The 19,282-nt window shown below is 46.8% G+C and overlaps 1 protein-coding gene across 1 annotated transcript in view; it reads right to left on the minus strand.

The window, feature by feature from the left end:
• Nucleotides 1-13,948, minus strand: part of LOC130557097 (uncharacterized) — a 236,932-nt gene extending 222,984 nt beyond the window's left edge. Inside the window, exon 1 of the mRNA XM_057338619.1 lies at nt 13,769-13,948. The gene's annotated coding sequence lies outside the window, so the exon portion shown is untranslated. The remainder of the gene's footprint in view (nt 1-13,768) is intronic.
• Nucleotides 13,949-19,282: the final 5,334 nt, after the last annotated feature.

Raw genomic sequence — 19,282 nt, forward strand, 5'->3', positions numbered from 1 at the left:
TCGACCTACAAAACAAAAACACAGAACATTTGTTGGGGTACAGTTTGTCTCAATGTGATTCATTTAAGAGCTTTAATCTAGGTTAGTTTCTGGGAAAATATCTCAAACAGACTAGACAAAAACTAAGATTTAGTGAAACAAAGCTACAATTTCAACACATTTGATGATTTTTAAGTGTTTCTTCAATAGTTTTTACATTTCCTACCTCTGTAGAATCTGAAGTAGCACACTCAGTAGTCTGAAAAAGGTCTGGAACTGATCTGAAACATAGAGATAGAAACACATAAACTGCTGAACATAACTGATCTAGCCAAACTGTGAAACAAAGCTACAATTTCAACACATTTGATGATTTTTAAGTGTTTCTTCAATAGTTTTTACATACAACAATTTAAGGATGCAATTGCCACTTATTTAGTTATTTAATATGTTATGTTTTTTTTCACAGAGTGCACCTTGTGACTATCGTGTGTCTGGAAAGCAAAATCTTGCGCTCACGGGCAGTACATTTTTCTACTAAATGAAAGCTAAGGGTTATCAAAAATGTGGCTAGTTGATATGCGCTTTTTCTGATAAACATTAGTAAACACCACAACACTGGTTTGTATATGCCTCTGTGTGTGTGTGACACCGAGGTCTGAGGGTCAGGAGTGACTAGGGTTGCCACCTTTTAAACACAAAATTAATGGACGCCTGCCTCAGCGGGGCCCACAATGTCCACCTGTCCGATGTCTACTAAAATGTAATACATTTATTTGATACTAAAATGTATTTGATATACATTTATTTCATGCTAAGCATACTGCAAATCCATGCGTTTACATATGTACTTAATAAAAAATACCCTGCGATTGTACTTTTGGTATAATAAATTGGTCTGCTGAATTGGAACAACTAAATTTGTATTTAATGCACTTTAATTGTGCAGAAGTAGTGCAACTAAAGATATACTGAAGGATTTTTGATTGTGCTAACTATTGCAAGTATACTTCAGGTACACTTTAAATATCTCTCATTAAAAGACTGATATTATTAAAAATCATACAATCCTTGACAAAAGTGACATTAAAACACATTTTAGGCTTAATATTAAGAAATGTGCATTGTGCACAAGTAGAATATGTTCAGTAAATTGATACCAATTTCTAAATTCAGTTCAATCTATTCATTTACATATCACAATTTTTTTACAGGTAAGTAAATCTTTTATGTATTTATTCAGTTTATATATAGTTTATTGGTAATTTTATAGTATTGAAGTATTGATGCAATTTTCTAGATTGGTTAAGCAAAACACATAGTTGTTTAAGTTCTTTATAAGCACTTTTTTTAGTTAATGCTTACAAATATGTCTGACTGTACACCCACAAATACTATACTATAAATTGTAAACAATGATTGTTTAGCTCTTTGACAAAGTATTAAAGGAACATTCCACTTTTTTTGGAAATACTGTATGCTCATTTTCCAACTCCCCAAGAGTTAATAAATTGAGTTTTACCGTTTTGGAATATATTCTGCCGATCTCCGGGTCTGGCGATAGCACTTTTAGCATAGCTTAGCATAGATCATTGAATCCAATTAGACCAATAACATCGCGTTCAAAAATGACCAAAGATAATCGATATTTCCCTTTCTGTCGGTCTCTCGATGTTGTGTCGAACCGACAGATGGGGGTTCGTCTCTGAGAACCAATCGCTTCCGACTTCTTAGAAAAGGCCAATGAAAATTGGCTAATGAAATTTGCATGCCGGACTCATTCATTCACCTTTTGTTCTTCGGAGCCTTCGCTCATGATCAACAGACTTCACTTCAAGACTGCCGGCTCTACGACGTGGTGCAGCTGACTGTCCCTTCCTGCAGCGACTTCCCTTGGGCTTCTCGGCGGTTCCAGAAGTGTTCGAGTTTTTTCTCTAAAAGAGCAAATTTCTCCAGCGTGGCATGTCCCGCTGTTGTCGTGGGTGCTACACACTCATCGAGGAGGGGGACGGACATGATGTCTGCTTCCAGTACCCTGGGGCAGATGTTGTGGATACGTCCTGCCCACACTGCGGACGGTTGACGATTCAGACGTTGCGTCACGGGTGGCTGTGTTCCCACAGGACTCAGCCACCACCTCGTCTGCTTCCCGTTCTGTGACGGCAGGACTACGGCCCTGCCGCCCGCTACGGCGAGCAGTGAGGGTGATATGAGGATTACTGTGAGCTCTAATCCGTCAGCCACTGGCTCGCGGACCGTTCGCACCTCGTCTTGCTCGTCTGACCATTCTCCATGAGACGGTCCCACCGTCTTGTTCCTCAATCACGTATCGGACACGGTACGTGATGATGAGATGTCTGTTGCAGCATCGGAGGGTGACTTACTGGCATCAGACTCCGACGATTCCTTGAAGCTCCCTCCCTCGGGGGGTTTGAGCTCAGGAAGATGCGGACATCGAAATGTCAGCCATGCTTTCCCGGGCCGCCAGCATTGGGTTGCGGTGCACCGCACTGCCTCCCCCAACGCTCGCGGCTGGATACATGGTACATCGGGCTTGAGAGCGGCTCCAAGCCGCACTCGCCCCCAGTGCCGTGTTCCCCCGGAAGTGCATGAGGAACCTAGTACGACCTGGAATGCCCCCTTCGGCGCGTACACGTCAAGTAGTTCCATCACCCTTTCTTCCCTCAATGGTGGGGCAGCTAGAGGATACGTCGATGTCCCCCAGGGGCTCGACCTAGACTCCCGTCCAAAGCACGTAGGCTTTTCGGCATCTGAGGTGTCGAGAGCTTACTCTGCTGCGGGCCAAGCTGTCCCCTCTCTCCACGCTATGGCCTTCCTGCAGGCCAATGCGCGGAGAGAGCTCCACGAGGGTAAGACCGACCCAGCGCTTATGCAGGAACTCCGCGGCTTCACCGACCTCGCTCTCGGGCGACCAAGGTGATCGCGCGGGCCCTGGGTCGGGCGATGTCCACACTTGTGGTCCAGGAGAGACACCCCTGGCTGAACCTTGCACAGATGAGTAACGCCGAGAAAGTCCGCTTTCTCGATGCACCCATCTCGCAAGGGGGGCTGTTTGGTGATACTGTCGAGCTGCAGTTCTCGACAGTAAGGGAGCAGACAGAGGATATCAAGTATGTCCTCCCCAGCCGCGACTCGACCGCCCTCTGGCCGCCGAGATCCCGTGCACCGTCTGCTTCCCAGCAGCCGTGGTCTCGAAGAGGAGACCACCACCACGTCAGCAGCTGCAGCGAAAGCCAAAGCTGCCCTCATGGGAAGACCCCAGGGAGATCGAGAATACCTTCGGGCCCGACCCCAGCCATTCCATTGCTGATGGTCGATCCGGGACGGTTCCTGCCCCGTCCAACAGCCCACTTCTAAGAGTTTTCTCTCTCTCTGGGCGTTTATTACAGCCGCTCTCACCCTCTACACGACGGTGTTCGGCAACTCAATGTTGCGTCACGGCGAGACCCAATGTCAAGGATAATCAGCAGCCTAAGCACTCTCAATCGATGGTGCGTTGTGCTACTGTACATCATCGTCTGGGTATTATCACAGCCGCTCTCACCCTCTACACGACGGTGTTCGGCAACTCGACGTTGCGGCAAGACCCAATGTTGAGGATAATCAGCAGCCTAAGCACTCTCATTCGATGGTGCGTTGTGCTACATCATCGCCAGGCAGGTAAAACTGCAGAGCCGATCTCCTCTCCGGGCCCCCCCCCTCCCCCACGGCGAGGGATCCGCACTGCCAGCCATCGAACCACCCCCGGGAGGTCGATGAAGCAGAACGTACCCCTAGCCTCCGTCTCGGTCCCTGGGAGCCTGACAAGAGCTTCCCAAACCGTCACAGTGACTACGGGATACGGTCCGTCTCGGCTAAGTGATCCAACTCCCCAGACGCCTGCCCAAGTTTCGGGCCATCCTCTTAACCTCAGCAGAGGCAAGGATGCTCCCGTGCTTCGGCCCGAGGTCGCCACCCCTCTAGTGAGGAAGCAATCGTGCTCGTCCCTCTAGCCGACATGTTCAACGGGTTTTGAACATCTCCCAACCTCATCCGTGTTGTGTCCAGTACGCGCATTGTGCCTCTGCTTGGAAAGCCACAGGAGCTCTGAGCAGCTCTTTGTCTGTTTTGGAGATCAGCAGGGAGGGCTGTCTCAAACAGAGATTGGCGCACTGGATCATGGACGCCGTCACTATGGCGTACCTGTCCTAAGATCGCCTACGCCCACTGGGTGAGAGCTCTCTCCACACGGAGTACAGCCTCCTCATGGGAACTGGCTCGAGGCGCCTCTCTGGCAGACATCTGCAGAGCTGCGGGTTGGGCTACACCCATCACCTTCGCGAGGAAAGACTGGCGGCTGGTAGGGTGTACGCCTATGACAGTACCTTCCCCCCTTTCTCCTAAGGGGGTCAGCGTACTTACTAGCCTCCCTTCTTCCCCGACTGGGTGAAGAACAGGCACTCCATCCATCACTAGCAAGCACCTGCTGCGGGCGGGCTGGGCAGAGCAGCCCTGCCCCTTAGGCCGGGTATCTCCGGAGTTATTCGCAACATAGCTCTAACCGGACCTAGTGCTACCAGACGTTGCAACCCCCCAGTAGGGCGGTTCCGTCTGATGTATCCTCATGCTGGTTCCCACCTTGGTAACCCATGACCTCCCTAGGTGGACCTCCACCTCGCGGTTAACTCCTTCAGTCCGCACTTTCTTCCCATGAGCTCTCCCTATCGGTGAGACCATGTTGGTATCTCCACTAGACTCCTCCCTGCGGTAGGAAGTGGTCTCTGTAGCGCATCCCCCACTTGAGGAAGTAGCACTTACCCAGTGGCCTTATGGTACCGGGCGGCTTCTCGCTGTTAGAGAAACAAGGCCGCCGCCTGTGAGGCCGAAGGCAGGGGCCTTCCCATCTTTCAAGAAAGCTCTGGGACCCCCTACCTACCCACTGGTAGGTTACAATTTCGCGGTAGCACTCACGGCTGACACACCCAGGCCAGTCACCGTCGCTTCGCTAGAGATTGTGACAGGGCACAGTGTTATGGCATTTTCCATAGGAACCCCATCTGTCGGTTCGACACAATGTCGAGAGACCGACAGAAAGGGAACGTCTCGGTTACGGATGTAACCTCAGTTCCCTGATGGAGGGAACGAGACGTTGTGTCGAACCGACAGATGGGGTTCGGAGGGACGAACCCCCATCTGTCGGTTCGACACAACGTCTCGTTCCCTCCATCAGGGAACTGAGGTTACATCCGTAACCGAGACATTTTCCTATTTAAAACTTGACTCTTCTGTAGTTAAATCGTGTTCTAAGACAGGCGGAAAATGAAAAGTTGCAATTTTCTAGGCCGATTTGATTAGGAACTTATACCTCCAATTCCGGAGTAATAATCAAGGAAGTTTGCTGCCGTAACTTGGCCGCAGCAGGCGCAGTGTTATCACGCATCGCCTGAAATTAGTCCCAAGAAGATAGGTAACTTGTATATGTTGACTGAAGTTAGCCTATTTCCACATGCGCTTACGAACAATAAACTTTTGTTCACTGACAAAAAAATTTGGTTTCTTTATTCCAAACTTGCAAATATTAACCTGATACATTAATACTAATCAAAAAGGCCCCGGTGTTTGCGGTTACTAAGTTAATGCTTAAGCTAACTGGCTAACTAAATGTTCGCGCTACAAAGTTCTTTATTATTAAAAACACCGCATTAAATGTAATGTTAAAACAATTTATTTAAATAAGGAAGAAGTACTATGAAATAGACAATTTCACGATGCTAAATAAGATTTTGGCACTTACCTGCCTGAGAGACTCCTGCTTGTTCCAATGTCCTTTAAGACTGAATGAAATTCCGAGTGCGGGTTGACTGTTAAGCGGGTTGGTTGCCAGATGAACAAATCCGGTTTCACTTTTCATGGCATCGAATTGCGTAAATCGCAACAGCATACATTTAATGTGAGGTTTTATTAATATTATTTATATTATTGGTCCCTCCACACTAATTGTGTGTGACGTTTTGCTTTGTTTATTTGCTGAGTTGATTAGCTGGGTTTGAAACAAGATCTGGCAACTATAACGGCAATTCTTAGGTAAATAAAAAATCACGTTATGCGTTTATGCGTTACCTTATTAAATGCTGTCTTATATGACATCAAACGTTAAATTATCACAATAAGGTGCAAAGTGTTCTCTGTCAGTCTGTTGAATTTCACTCAATTTAAATTTAACAGTAAAATTACTGTCATTATTTTCCCGCTCAGCATAAATTAACACCTATATACTGTAAATAGTTTCGACAGTAGGGCTACGCTGGAAATACATCAATAATACTGTAAAAGCTACAAAAATGACAGCAACACACTGTAAATTGTTTATACAGTAACACATCACTGAAAATACACCAATACTACTGTTAAAACAACAAAAATCATTTACAGTGTAGGAAAAATGTTATGGCCCCAAAACTGTTTTTTTATCCTAAATTCTTTGAAATACCTTATGTGTTCAATAGAACAAAAAAAAATACAATCATTTTTCTACTATGGTAGTGGATGATTTCCCAGAATTGAAAATTGCTAACATTCTTCCAAATATCTTTATTTGTGTTTAACAGAACAAAGAAATGTATACAGATTTGAAACAATCTGAGGGCAAGTAAATGATAACAGAATGTTTGGGTGAACTATCCCTTTAACCTTTCAACAAGACAACGGGGGTGGTTTGTTTGGTCATTTAGTGTACAGCATGTTTTGTATTGTGAGTTGATGTTTGGGTTTGTGTGTTCTCATTTTCTGCTTTTACTCTACCTGTTGTAGGAGGTTCAGAAATATTACGCTAAACACAAAGACACCCCTGAGAGATGGCAGACACCTCCTGTGATAGAGGACCTGAAGGTAATGAGACAAGTACAAGTTGAAGTTTCTTAAAAGCAACTTTTGAAAGTGACCTATTTGTCAGATATGGTGACCCATACCTGAAATGTGACCTTAACCCATCCAGTGAGTAGTGAACACACGCACAGCAAGTCGTGAACGCCCATGCACCCGGAGCAGTGGGCAGCCATCACTGCAGTGCCCGGTGAGCAAGTGGGGGTAAAGGTGCCTTGCTCAAGGGCACCTCAGTCGTTACCCGCTGGCACTGAGAATCGAACCGGTGATCTGCTGGTCACAAGTCCGACTCTCTAACCACTAAGCCACAAGATTCATTTTTTTCTTTCTTTCCCATTGTTTATTGTTCATGTTATTTGTTTAATATTACATTGTGCTGTTTTGTCTTCGAGTTTGAGATAATGGTTAGTCTCAATTTCAAGGCCGTTCACTTCAATGCCAAGAGCAGCATATTTCCGTTCTGCTTTGTTATAATAACACTTGTTATTACACGGCTCATTTGAATGCTTGATTCTGATTGGCCAGTCGCGACATTCCAAGGGTTGTTATTTTCAAATAACAACCCTTATTATTTTCAAATAACAACCGCTCTAAACTAATAACACCGTGTAACCCGGATGCTGCAAATCATTTTGAGAGGGGCAGTTTAATATTACACAAAAATGAAGTATAAATATGTCTTTTATCATATATGACATTATATTGACAAATGATTAAATCAAATTGCCTGTTCGTGATGTCTGAACGTCGTTTCTTACTTTAAAACCGAAACTAAACGGCTTTTCCTCACAGAAGGTCTGCATTCGGTAAAAATATTTCAAATTCACATTTTATGTCCAGTTTTTTTCTCATGTGGCAAGTAGCCGTGTAATAAGCAGGATAATGTATAAGCAGCCGGCTGTTATCGCGAAATAAGCCCCTTCAGTGTGATACAAGACCCTCCGCTTCGCGTGCTGATCACACTGTCGGGGCTTATTTCTGCGATAACAACCGGCTGCCTGTACATTATCCCTTACATAAATCTGTTGTGGTCAGCTGAGGTTAAATAGAAATCATACTGTAGGTCCTGATGCATAAAAACTATACTTGATCTAAACATTGGATCATTTAGATCTCATGCACACTTGATTCCCCTTGGTGTGTGTGTGTGTGTGTGTGTGTAGGCAAAGGCTCGAACCGCAGGCCTGTGGAATCTCTTTCTTCCTGCAAAAAGTGGCCTCTCTCAGCTGGACTATGCACACATTGCAGAGGAAACCGGACGCTGCTTTTACGCCCCCGAAGTCTTCAACTGCCAGGCCCCAGGTGTGCATGTTTTACAGAAACAATTTATTAAAGTATTGTTTGTGTCGTCTTTGTCCCCACCACTTTTCAAAACAAAGTTACGCCACTGTATAGAATGGTTTGAGCATCAATAAGATGGTGTGTTATGTTGAGAGCCCGGTGTTGTGGGCTACTTCTGGTGAAGAAGTCCAGGGCCACTTTTTAGTTCTAGACCACCCCTGGCTGGAATGATGGTGTTGAAGACTGAACTCAACCCCACAAAATGGATAAACATTTTTTTGCAGCTCAGTTTTAATAGCTTGACTGTTACATTTACGACATTGTTAACAGATTTTAAAAGCAAAGTACAGATATGAGCAATAAGAGTAAATAAAATCTCTAATCAGGGTTTAAAAGGGATATCACGTGTATAAAATGAAATGCTATGAGACGTACTAATTATGATATTGTTGATCCATTGACCCATGACACACTAATGTTGTTCTATACACTTTATCTCAACAATGCTGTCAAGAGCATGCCAAACCAGCAGGTGGCGATATTTACATTTACATTCATGCATTTGGCAGACGCTTTTATCCAAAGTGACTTACATTGCATTATCCTATACATTTGTATTTGAGTATGTGCAATCCCTGGGATCGAACCCATGACCTTGGCCTTGCTAGCGCCATGCTCTAACCACTGAGCCTCAGGTTATAACCCTAACCATAGAGCTGTGTTGGCCAACCAGAAGCCTGTAATCTGACCTCACACAAAGGAGATAGCGGCTGCATTTCAACATCATACGCCGATTTCCGGTTTCACCCTGTACATGGCAACTCTGAAACCAGTTCTGAAATCTTCATCCTGGCAGGAGTTTTCAAAATAGTTTTGTTTCAGTGACTGGGTAGTGTGTTTGCATGTGGACGAACGGCCAAACCGCATATAAAAGCTACCGTTTTGAAAATACCTGTGTTCTGATATGAATTATGATAGTCTGATATGAATTATTTTGATTCATAATGATTTTAAACCACACAGTATATACAGTATATTATAACCTGCTCAGCTACTTTGCACTGATCAAATTAATAAAGGAGGTCACATTTCAGGTATGGGTCACCATATCTGACAAATAGGTCACTTTCACATACATTGAATTGAGTCACTGTGACGAGTCACCCCTTGCACAATCAGCGTCGCCATGGAGACAAAGGAAATCAGAGCGGCACACCTGCCGGTCATCAGCGCCTCATGCACAGCGTCTATAAAAGCCACTGGCATTAGAAGGAAGGTGAGCAACGTCTCCCCACGCCAGAGATCTCACTCAAGCCATCTGTCTTGTGTTGTCAGGCTCTGGAACGCCCAGGAACGCCCACGCCGTCACCGAATGCGGCAGCTGGACAGGCCGGCCCAACGACTCGTCCCTCCCAGAGCTCTGGAAGGTGGTGGAATCCCCTTCGTGGACTGACGAAGCTCCATACTCTCCTTTATCCTTCGTCTCCCATGGGAGATTGTCAATAAACGTACCCTCTGGGGCTATACTTCGCCATTTCTGTGTACGTGTCGTTGCTCTGCCTGTCACAGTTACATACATTGGTTCAGTCAGGTTTGACACAGATTTAACATCAATAAACATTCACAATATGAGAGTTTAGATTGGAAACACACACACACACATGTCTGGTTTACTATCCCCGTGGGGACAGTCCATAGGCGTAATGTTTTTATACTGTACAAACTGTATATTCTATCCCCTATCCCTATCCCTAAACCTAAAGATCACACTTTTTGCATTTTTAGATTTGTAAAAAATATTGTTCTGTACAATTTATTAGCTTTTTTTGCCCCTGGGGACCTCAATTTTGGTCCCCACGGTGACACGAGTCCCCATGTGTGGGTGTGTATTCAGGTTTAGGTCCCCACCGGGATATACAAACATGAACACACACACACACACACGTCCTGCAATGTTTTGATTTAAATAAATGATCTAAATCACATTTACCCGTTACATAGATCTCCACCTCACAAAGAGAGAGATACGCTAGACTGTATCCAGAGGTGGGTAGAGTAGCCAAAATTGTTACTCAAGTAAAAGTAAAAGTGACTATTTTAAAAATGACTTGAGTAAAAGTAAAAAAGTATGCAATGAAAAAACTACTCAAGTAGTTAGTTACTTGGTTACTTTGTATCTGATTATATAGGCCTACTACATAAAATTAATATTAACTCCAATATTTTAATATTACATTTTAATCAATATTTTTAATTATCATAAGCAGATATCTGCAATATACTAGAGAGACTAAAGAATAGACAAACAGAAGAGACAAGCATTTCTGTAAATTTCATCTAGTACTGATGTCAATGTAGTTTACACAACTTATTTAGAATAATATACCATGTACAGAACATGTATAGTATATTGTTCCATGTATAGAACAATATACCATGTATTCCATGCACAGTACAGTTTGGAATTGGATTTCTACACATACTACAATCTTTCATAAAAAATATAGAATAGAATAGTTTTTATTATCATTGTACAGCTGTACAACAAAAGTTAAGCTCTCTCTGTACACATAGTAACATACACAAATTGTCATGGTTCTGCCCCATCTTGTCTTGCTTTTCTTGATCGTGTGGCAGAGCCATGGCAGAACCTCTTGTTTCATGTGGAGGGAGGTAGTTTTGGCCCTTATGGCTCGTCAAACTCTCTCCAGGTTTCGTCATTGTTCCTGCCCTCTTGTTTCCTCGTTAGTGCTCGTTATTAGTTCATGCCCCACACCTGTCCCCTCTTGATTTATCCCCTTTATAATGCCCTTGTGTTTTCTGTCCCGTGCTGGTTCATTGTGTGTGTGTCATATGTGGTGAGTTCCTGTCTTGTCAGTGTAGTTTAGTTATTTTGTATTTAATTCAAGTGTTGTCTTAGTCTGGTTAGGTGTAGTTAGTCCTTGTCCCTGATGTCATGTTTTATACCCGTGTGCTTTGTTGTTTTACCCCCACGTGGGTTTTTGTTTTATTTATCAAAGTTTGTGTTAACCCCTTACCCGCTGTCTGCGAATGGGTCCTCTGTCCTTGTATCTTTGTCCTCACCACCCACGTTCATGACACAAATTGTACACAAATGTTTATAAGTACACATATTTACAAAATACAACAGTAGACAAAGAACTGTAGTCGCATAAGATACACATCTCTAGGTAATACAGGGTAGGTAAATGGACATTTAAATTTACATTTACATTTAGTCATTTAGCAGACGCTTTTATCCAAAGCGACTTACAGATGAGGGAAACAATGGAAGCAATTGGAACAACATAAGGACAACAAAAAGCATAAGTGCAATAAAAGAAAACTGGTCTCATATATCCTACCACAGTACAGTATACAGAGCTAATTTTTTTTGAAAGAGTAGAAAAGAGATAGAAGTCAGAACTGATCAGTCAGGTGTTGACGGAAGAGATGTGTTTTCAGACGGTTCTTAAAGATGGCCACAGAATCTGATGATCTTGTAGCAGCAGGCAGATCATTCCATAAATGTGGAACCGATCCCGAGAAGGTACGTGAGAGAGATTTTTTACCTTTTTGGGATGGCACCACAAGACGTTGTTCGTTAGCAGAGCGTAGGGATCTGGCGGGTATATACAGTAAGTCTGCATTAGTGAGTGAAGGTAAGGGGGTGCCAAATCAGTGGTGGTCTTGTAGGCCAGGAGCAGAGTCTTGAATTTGATGTGAGCGACTATAGGGAGCCAATGTAACTTAGTGAAGAGAGGAGTGACGTGCGCTCTCTTTGGTTCATTGAAGACCACTTCTGCCGCTGCATTCTGGATCATCTGTAGAGGTTTGGTTGTGCAAGCTGGAAGTCCAGCCAGTAGCGCATTGCAGTAGTCCAGTCTGGACAGAACAAGAGCTTGGACTAGGAATTGCGTAGCATGCTCGGATAGGAAAGGTCTAATTTTCCTAATATTGTAGAGGATGAATCTACAGGACCGAGTGGTGCTGGCAACCTGATCAGTGAAGTTAAGCTGATCGTCGATCACCACTCCCAGGTTTCTGGCCGTTCTGGAAGATGTGATGGTTGATGAGCCCAGTTGAATGCAGAAATTGTAATGAATCTTTGTATCGGCCGGGATTACAAGCAGTTCTGTTTTAGAAAGGTTCAGCTGCAGGTGATGGTTGTTCATCCAGAGCGAGATGTCAGCTAGGCATGCTGAAATGTGTGCAGAAACAGTCGGATTGTCAGGCTGAAAAGACAGGTGGAGTTGTGTATTATCTGCATAGCAGTGATAGGAAAAGCCATGTTTCCGAATGACAGAACCTAGGGATGTCATGTATATAGAAAATAGCAACGGACCAAGCACTGAGCCCTGAGGCACCCCTGTGTCGAGATGTTGGGACTCAGAGACCTCTCCTCTCCAGGATACTCTAAATGTCCTACCTGTGAGGTAAGATCTGAACCATTGTAGCACCACTCCAGAGACACCCATAGCCTTGAGGGTCGACAGGAGTATGTGGTGGTTAACAGTGTCAAAGGCAGCAGACAGATCCAGTAGGATAAGTACCGATGAGTTCGAGGCAGCTCTTGCCAGTCTCAGGGCTTCAATGACAGAGAGCAGCGCAGTCTCAGTGGAATGACCGCTCTTGAAACCAGACTGGTTGCTGTCCAGGAGGTTGTTCTGGGTGAGAAAGGATGAGAGCTGGTTACATACCACACTTTCAAGAGTTTTAGCAATGAAGGGGAGGAGAGATACCGGTCTGTAGTTCTCTAACAGTGCAAGATTAAGAGTGGGTTTCTTTAGTAGTGGGGTAATAAGGGCCTCTTTGAAGACTGTGGGAAATGTACCAGTGGTGAGAGACGAGTTGATAATGTGGGTCAGAGCGGGAACAACCGATGGAGGATGGCCTGGAGGAGATGAGTGGGGATGGGATCTAGCAGGCAGGTAGTTGGGTGGTTAGAAGACACTACCTTGGAGACATCATCTTCAGATAGGAGAGAGAAAGCGGGGAATGAGCATGTGTCGGGGGTTTGGGCGTGATCAAGAGGCGGCGGCGTAGAGAATTGACTGCTGATGGTGGTCGTTTTCTTTACGAAGAAAGATGAAAAATCATCAGCTGTTAAGTCGGATGGAGGTGAGGGGGCAGGCGGGCAAAGAAGAGCAGAGAAGGTTTTAAAGGTCTCCTCAGACGAGCACTTACGTTGTGCGTGTATGCTTACCTAAAATCCACGGAATCCACTGCAGATCTCAGCGGAATTACATGGATTTTAACGCTTGTCATTGACAAGTTATAACGTTACACACACAACGTGAGAGCTATTTGCTGTGACAGATTTTTCAGCCTAAGCACAAATGATTGAGACGTTTAAAACGAAACTAACCCCAGTGTTCACCCCTGTTCATTAGCAAAACAAACAGCTTGCCGCAGCTAAATATATTAACGCACATAATGTATTAACATTCATACAGCTAAACTCCAATGTCCATCTGCACTTATATACAGTAAGTTTAACACTGGCTTTGAATGTTCTATTTAGCCCGTGACTGACTTAGCTCCCTTCACTATCATATGCTAACGTTATCCTCCTATATATATGGTACATGTACGTCAATTCAGACTGTTGATAAATATTACTTACATCGGCAGCTTTGTCTCGTTCAGTCGGTCTCGATCCCTCTTGAGGAACAACTTTGAAGCTAATCCTGCTTGTACTGTCCCAGGTTGATAAAGCACTCCGGTTTGAAGTGATTCGCGCAAACAAGCAGGTTTGTACTTATGGTTTCTGAGGGATTTCCACTAAAAATAAAATAAATCCACTCCTGTCTCTTCCTAGGTTTGGACTCTATGCAGCGACTATATTGCATGTTGTCCACGAACTTTAGCCATGGTGTCACGTACACCGCTGTTGCTTGTGAAAACAACAATGGTGGAGCGCGGTGGGTGGAACTGTGTAGATTAAGGGGCGGTAACATTATAATAAAATCCGCTTTGGACGTCACAATCGGAGCGAAATCTGAACGGCTGGATTTCTCACATGCTTGCAGGGAAAGGCACACCAAAACAAACTTACTGGGTTCTTGTTTTTCACGTTTTCTGGGTTGCTAGATGCACTGGGGACCTGATTATAGCACTTATACATAGAAAAAGTGGGGTTTTCATCTGATGTCTCCATTAAGTTACGATGCTTTGGGGAAACAGACCGGAATATTATGATCGTTTTTATGATCAATTTAGGCTTATGATGCTTTTGGGAAACCCAGCACTACACGTTTCATTGACCACGTTTACATGGACAACAATAATCCGATATTAACACTATTAAGACAATACTCTGATTAAGAATGGACTATGTAAACAGAGCTTTTTGATTAGCTTAATCCGTCTTAACTCATAATGGTAGTAAACACAAATCGAATTAAAACGGGTGGAGAACTCCTATTTTAGTCGCATTATTGAAGTGCGCTATAGACATGTACACACCTTAATCGCATTACCGGTGCGAAGGAACTTTCACGGCACTTTGCGACAGGTTACACACACGCATGGCAGTTGACAGCTGTTTTTTTTTACGGCAAACAACATGGCTTCAAGCAAGAAAGCACATTTTTGGTCTGAACGGGAAACAAGAAAGATGCCAACAATTCTAGAAAATAAATGAAACACCAAAAACTGTATGTGGTACCATGGCAAAGACCGACTGTTTGTTGATACATGAAATTATGGAGGGAACGTCGAATGGTGTCGCTTAAGGACGTAATGACGAATGCCATTAATCGAACTATGTAGTGTAACATGTAAAACGGGAACATGAAAGGTATATTCTTAAACAACTCATGTAAACACCTTAATCGTAATATTAGCTTACACAGAATAAGGCAAATAATTTCATTACTGTCGTCCATGTAAACGTGGTCACTGTAAAATGAGAGAGCAGCATATGTAAATCTTGAAATGCCTTCAGCCTTAGCAAGTAGAATTCTGCCTCTCAGTGTAAGGTCTCTCTGCAACCACATTTTAAACCTTTTTTGGGCCTTTTCTTTAACAAGTTTGAAATTAGTGTACACCTAATATCTTGATTTTTTTGTTATCACAATTCCTAAGTATGTCACTTCAGATTTAACTGGAATATTATAAAAATGTCTCGGTTACGGTTGTAACCTCGGTTCCCTGATGGAGGGAATGAGACGTTGTGTCGAGCCGACAGATGGGGTTCGTCCCTGAGAACCAATCGCTTCCGACTACTTAGAAAAGGCCAATGAAAATTGGCGAATGAAATTTGCATGCCGGACTCCGCCCCGGAAATCAGGGTATAAAAGGGAGACAGCATGCTTCATTCATTCACCTTTGTTCTGAGGAGCCTGAGACCTCTCTCTTGCCGTGTTGTGGCAAGGAGGACACAACGTCTCATTCCCTCCATCAGGGAACCGAGGTTACAACCGTAACCGAGACGGTTCCCTTTCTGTCGGTCTCTCGACGTTGTGTCGAACCAACAGATGGGGTTCCTATGGAAAACGCCATAACACTGTGCCCTGTCACAATCTCTAGCGAAGCGACGGTGACTGGCCTGGGCGTGTAAGCCGTGAGCGCTACCGCGAAATTGTAACCTACCAGTGGGTAGGTAGGGGGTCCCAGAGCTTTCTTGAAAGGTGGGAAGGCCCCTGCCTTCGGCCTCACAGGCGGCGGCCTTGTTTCTCTAACAGCGAAAGTAAGCGCTACTTCCTCAAGTGGGGGATGCGCTACAGAGACCACTTCCTACCACAGGGAGCAATTAGTGGAGATACCAACATGGTCTCACCGATGGGGGAGAACTCATGGGAAAAAAATGCGGCTGAAGAATAAACCGCGAGGTGGATGTCCACCTAGGGAGGTCATGGGTTACCAAGGTGGGAACCAGCATGAGGATACATCAGACGGAACCGCCCTACTGGGGGGTTGCAACGTCTGGTAGCACTAGGTCCGGTTAGAGCTATGTTGCGAATAACTCCGGAGATACCCGGCCTAAGGGGCAGGGCTGCTCTGCCCAGCCCGCCACAGAAGGTGCTTGCTTAGTGATGGATGGAGTGCCTGTTCTTCGCCCAGTGGGGAAAGAAGGGAGGCTGGATCGGTATACTGACCCACTCGAGAGAGGGGGAAAAGAACCAATATAGGCGTACACCCTACCGGTTGCCAGTCCTACATGTTGCCATGCAGGACGCGGGCTGACACCGGCTCTACGCGGAGGTTGTAGAACCTCGCGAAGGTGTTGGGTGTAGCCCAACCCACAGCTCTGCAAATGTCTGTGAGAGAGGCGCCGCGTGCCAGTGCCCAAGAGGAGGCTACACCCCAGGTGGAGTGGGCCCTCACTGCTAGAAGGCACCGGCGATTTAGGGATTGGTAGGCTGCCTTGACAGCGTCCACAATCCAGTGCGCCAACCTCTGCTTGGAGACAGCTCTCCCCTTCTGCTGACCTCCGAGNAGCCGTGAGCGCTACCGCGAAATTGTAACCTACCAGTGGGTAGGTAGGGGGTCCCAGAGCTTTCTTGAAAGGTGGGAAGGCCCCTGCCTTCGGCCTCACAGGCGGCGGCCTTGTTTCTCTAACAGCGAAAGTAAGCGCTACTTCCTCAAGTGGGGGATGCGCTACAGAGACCACTTCCTACCACAGGGAGCAATTAGTGGAGATACCAACATGGTCTCACCGATGGGGGAGAACTCATGGGAAAAAAATGCGGCTGAAGAATAAACCGCGAGGTGGATGTCCACCTAGGGAGGTCATGGGTTACCAAGGTGGGAACCAGCATGAGGATACATCAGACGGAACCGCCCTACTGGGGGGTTGCAACGTCTGGTAGCACTAGGTCCGGTTAGAGCTATGTTGCGAATAACTCCGGAGATACCCGGCCTAAGGGGCAGGGCTGCTCTGCCCAGCCCGCCACAGAAGGTGCTTGCTTAGTGATGGATGGAGTGCCTGTTCTTCGCCCAGTGGGGAAAGAAGGGAGGCTGGATCGGTATACTGACCCACTCGAGAGAGGGGGAAAAGAACCAATATAGGCGTACACCCTACCGGTTGCCAGTCCTACATGTTGCCATGCAGGACGCGGGCTGACACCGGCTCTACGCGGAGGTTGTAGAACCTCGCGAAGGTGTTGGGTGTAGCCCAACCCACAGCTCTGCAAATGTCTGTGAGAGAGGCGCCGCGTGCCAGTGCCCAAGAGGAGGCTACACCCCAGGTGGAGTGGGCCCTCACTGCTAGAAGGCACCGGCGATTTAGGGATTGGTAGGCTGCCTTGACAGCGTCCACAATCCAGTGCGCCAACCTCTGCTTGGAGACAGCTCTCCCCTTCTGCTGACCTCCGAGACAGACAAAGAGCTGATCCGAGCTCCTGAAGCTCTGTGTGCGGTCCAAGTAAAGGCGCAGCGCGCGTCCTGGACACAACACGGATGGGGTTGGGTCTTCCTCCCCAGTGGGGAGCGCCTGTAAATTCACCACCTGGTTCCGAAAGGGAGCGGTGGGAACCTTGGGCACGTAGCCGGGCCGAGGTCTCAAGATAACGTGAGAATCCCTGGGTCTGAATTCTAGGCAGTCAGGGGACATGGAGAATGCCTGTAGGTCACCTACCCTCTTGATGGAGCGCCATAAGGAGAACCGTCTTCATCGTGAGATGAGGAAGAGCGGCATCCCCTAGGGGCTCGAAAGGGGGCCTGGTGAGACCTGTCAGGGCCACATCCAGGTCCCAAAAGGGTATGGAGCGCGGACGAGGCGGATTCCGCCTCCTAGCGCCTCTTAGGAACTAATGACCAGGTTGTGCTGTCCTAGAGACTTCCCAGCAACTGAGTTGTGATGAGCTGCAATGGCGGCTGCATACACCTTCAGTGTGGGAGGGGAGAGGTTAGTCTCGAGTCTCTCTTGTAGGAAGGACAGCACGGACCCGATCGCACAACTCCGTGGGTCTTCTCCTCGAGAAGCACACCAGGTCGAGAAGAGGCGCTACTTTTAGGCGTACAGTCTCCTAGTGGCTGGTGCCCTTGCCTGAGAATTGGTTTCTACCACCGCTGGGGGCAGACCACTCAGGATCTCCTCGTCCCGTCCAGGGGCCAGACATGGAGGTTCCAGAGGTCTGGCCTGGGATGCCATAACGCACCCTTCCCCTGGGAAAGCAGGTCCTTCATCAGGGGAATCGGCTGGGGGGAGCTGTCGTCAAGAGCATTAGCTCCGAGAACCAAGTCCGGTTGGGCCAGTGTGGCGCAACGAGTAACACTTGATGCTCCTCTTCCCTGAACTTGCACAGGGTCTGTCTAATGAGGCTCACTGGGGGGAAGGCGTACTTCCGCTTGTCCGGCGGCCAGCTGTGCGCTAGGGCATCCGTGCCGAGGGGTCCCTCGGTCAGAGAGTACCAAAGCCGGCAATGGGTGGTTTCGAGGGAGGCGAACAGGTCTACCTGGGCCTGCCCGAACTGCACCCAAATGAGCTGGACTGCGTGGGGGTGGAGTCGCCACTCTCCGCGAGGCGTCGACTGACGAGAGAGCACGTCGGCTGTCTGGTTCAGGTCGCCTGGGATATACGTGGCACGCAGGGAGCGGGTCACCTGCTGACTCCACCGGAGGAGGCGTAGGCCGAGTCGTGTTAACTGCAGTGAGCGAACGCCACCCTGACGATTGATATACGCTACTGCCGTAGTGCTGTCCGACCGGACCAGCACGTGCTTGCCTTGCACGAGAGGTTGTGGCCTCTTCAGTGCGAGTAGCACGGTCCACAACTCTAGGCAATTGATATGCCAGTGCAGGCTGGGGCCCGTCCAAAGCCCCGACACTGCGTGCCCGTTGCACACTGCACCCCAACCCTGCAGGGAGGCGTCCGTTGTCACCACGACATGCCTCGTAACCTGCCCCAGGGGAACCCCTGCCCGAAGGAAGGTCATGGAAGACCAAGGGGTTAGGGTGCGTCGGCAGAGAGGCTTAATCACCATCCGCCTGCTGCCGGTGTGCCACGCTCTCCAAGGAACTCGACTCTGAAGCCAGTGTTGGAGCGGTCTCATGTGCATCAACCCGATGGGTATCACCGCCGCCGAGGATGCCATGTGTCCCAGGAGCCTCTGAAATAGTTTCAGGGGAACCGCTGACTGCTTGAAATGTTCCAGGCAGTTCAACACCGACTGGGCGTGTGCTGAGGACAGTC

Source organism: Triplophysa rosa, linkage group LG1 (genome assembly GCF_024868665.1).
Source record: "Triplophysa rosa linkage group LG1, Trosa_1v2, whole genome shotgun sequence".
NCBI lineage: Eukaryota > Metazoa > Chordata > Actinopteri > Cypriniformes > Nemacheilidae > Triplophysa > Triplophysa rosa.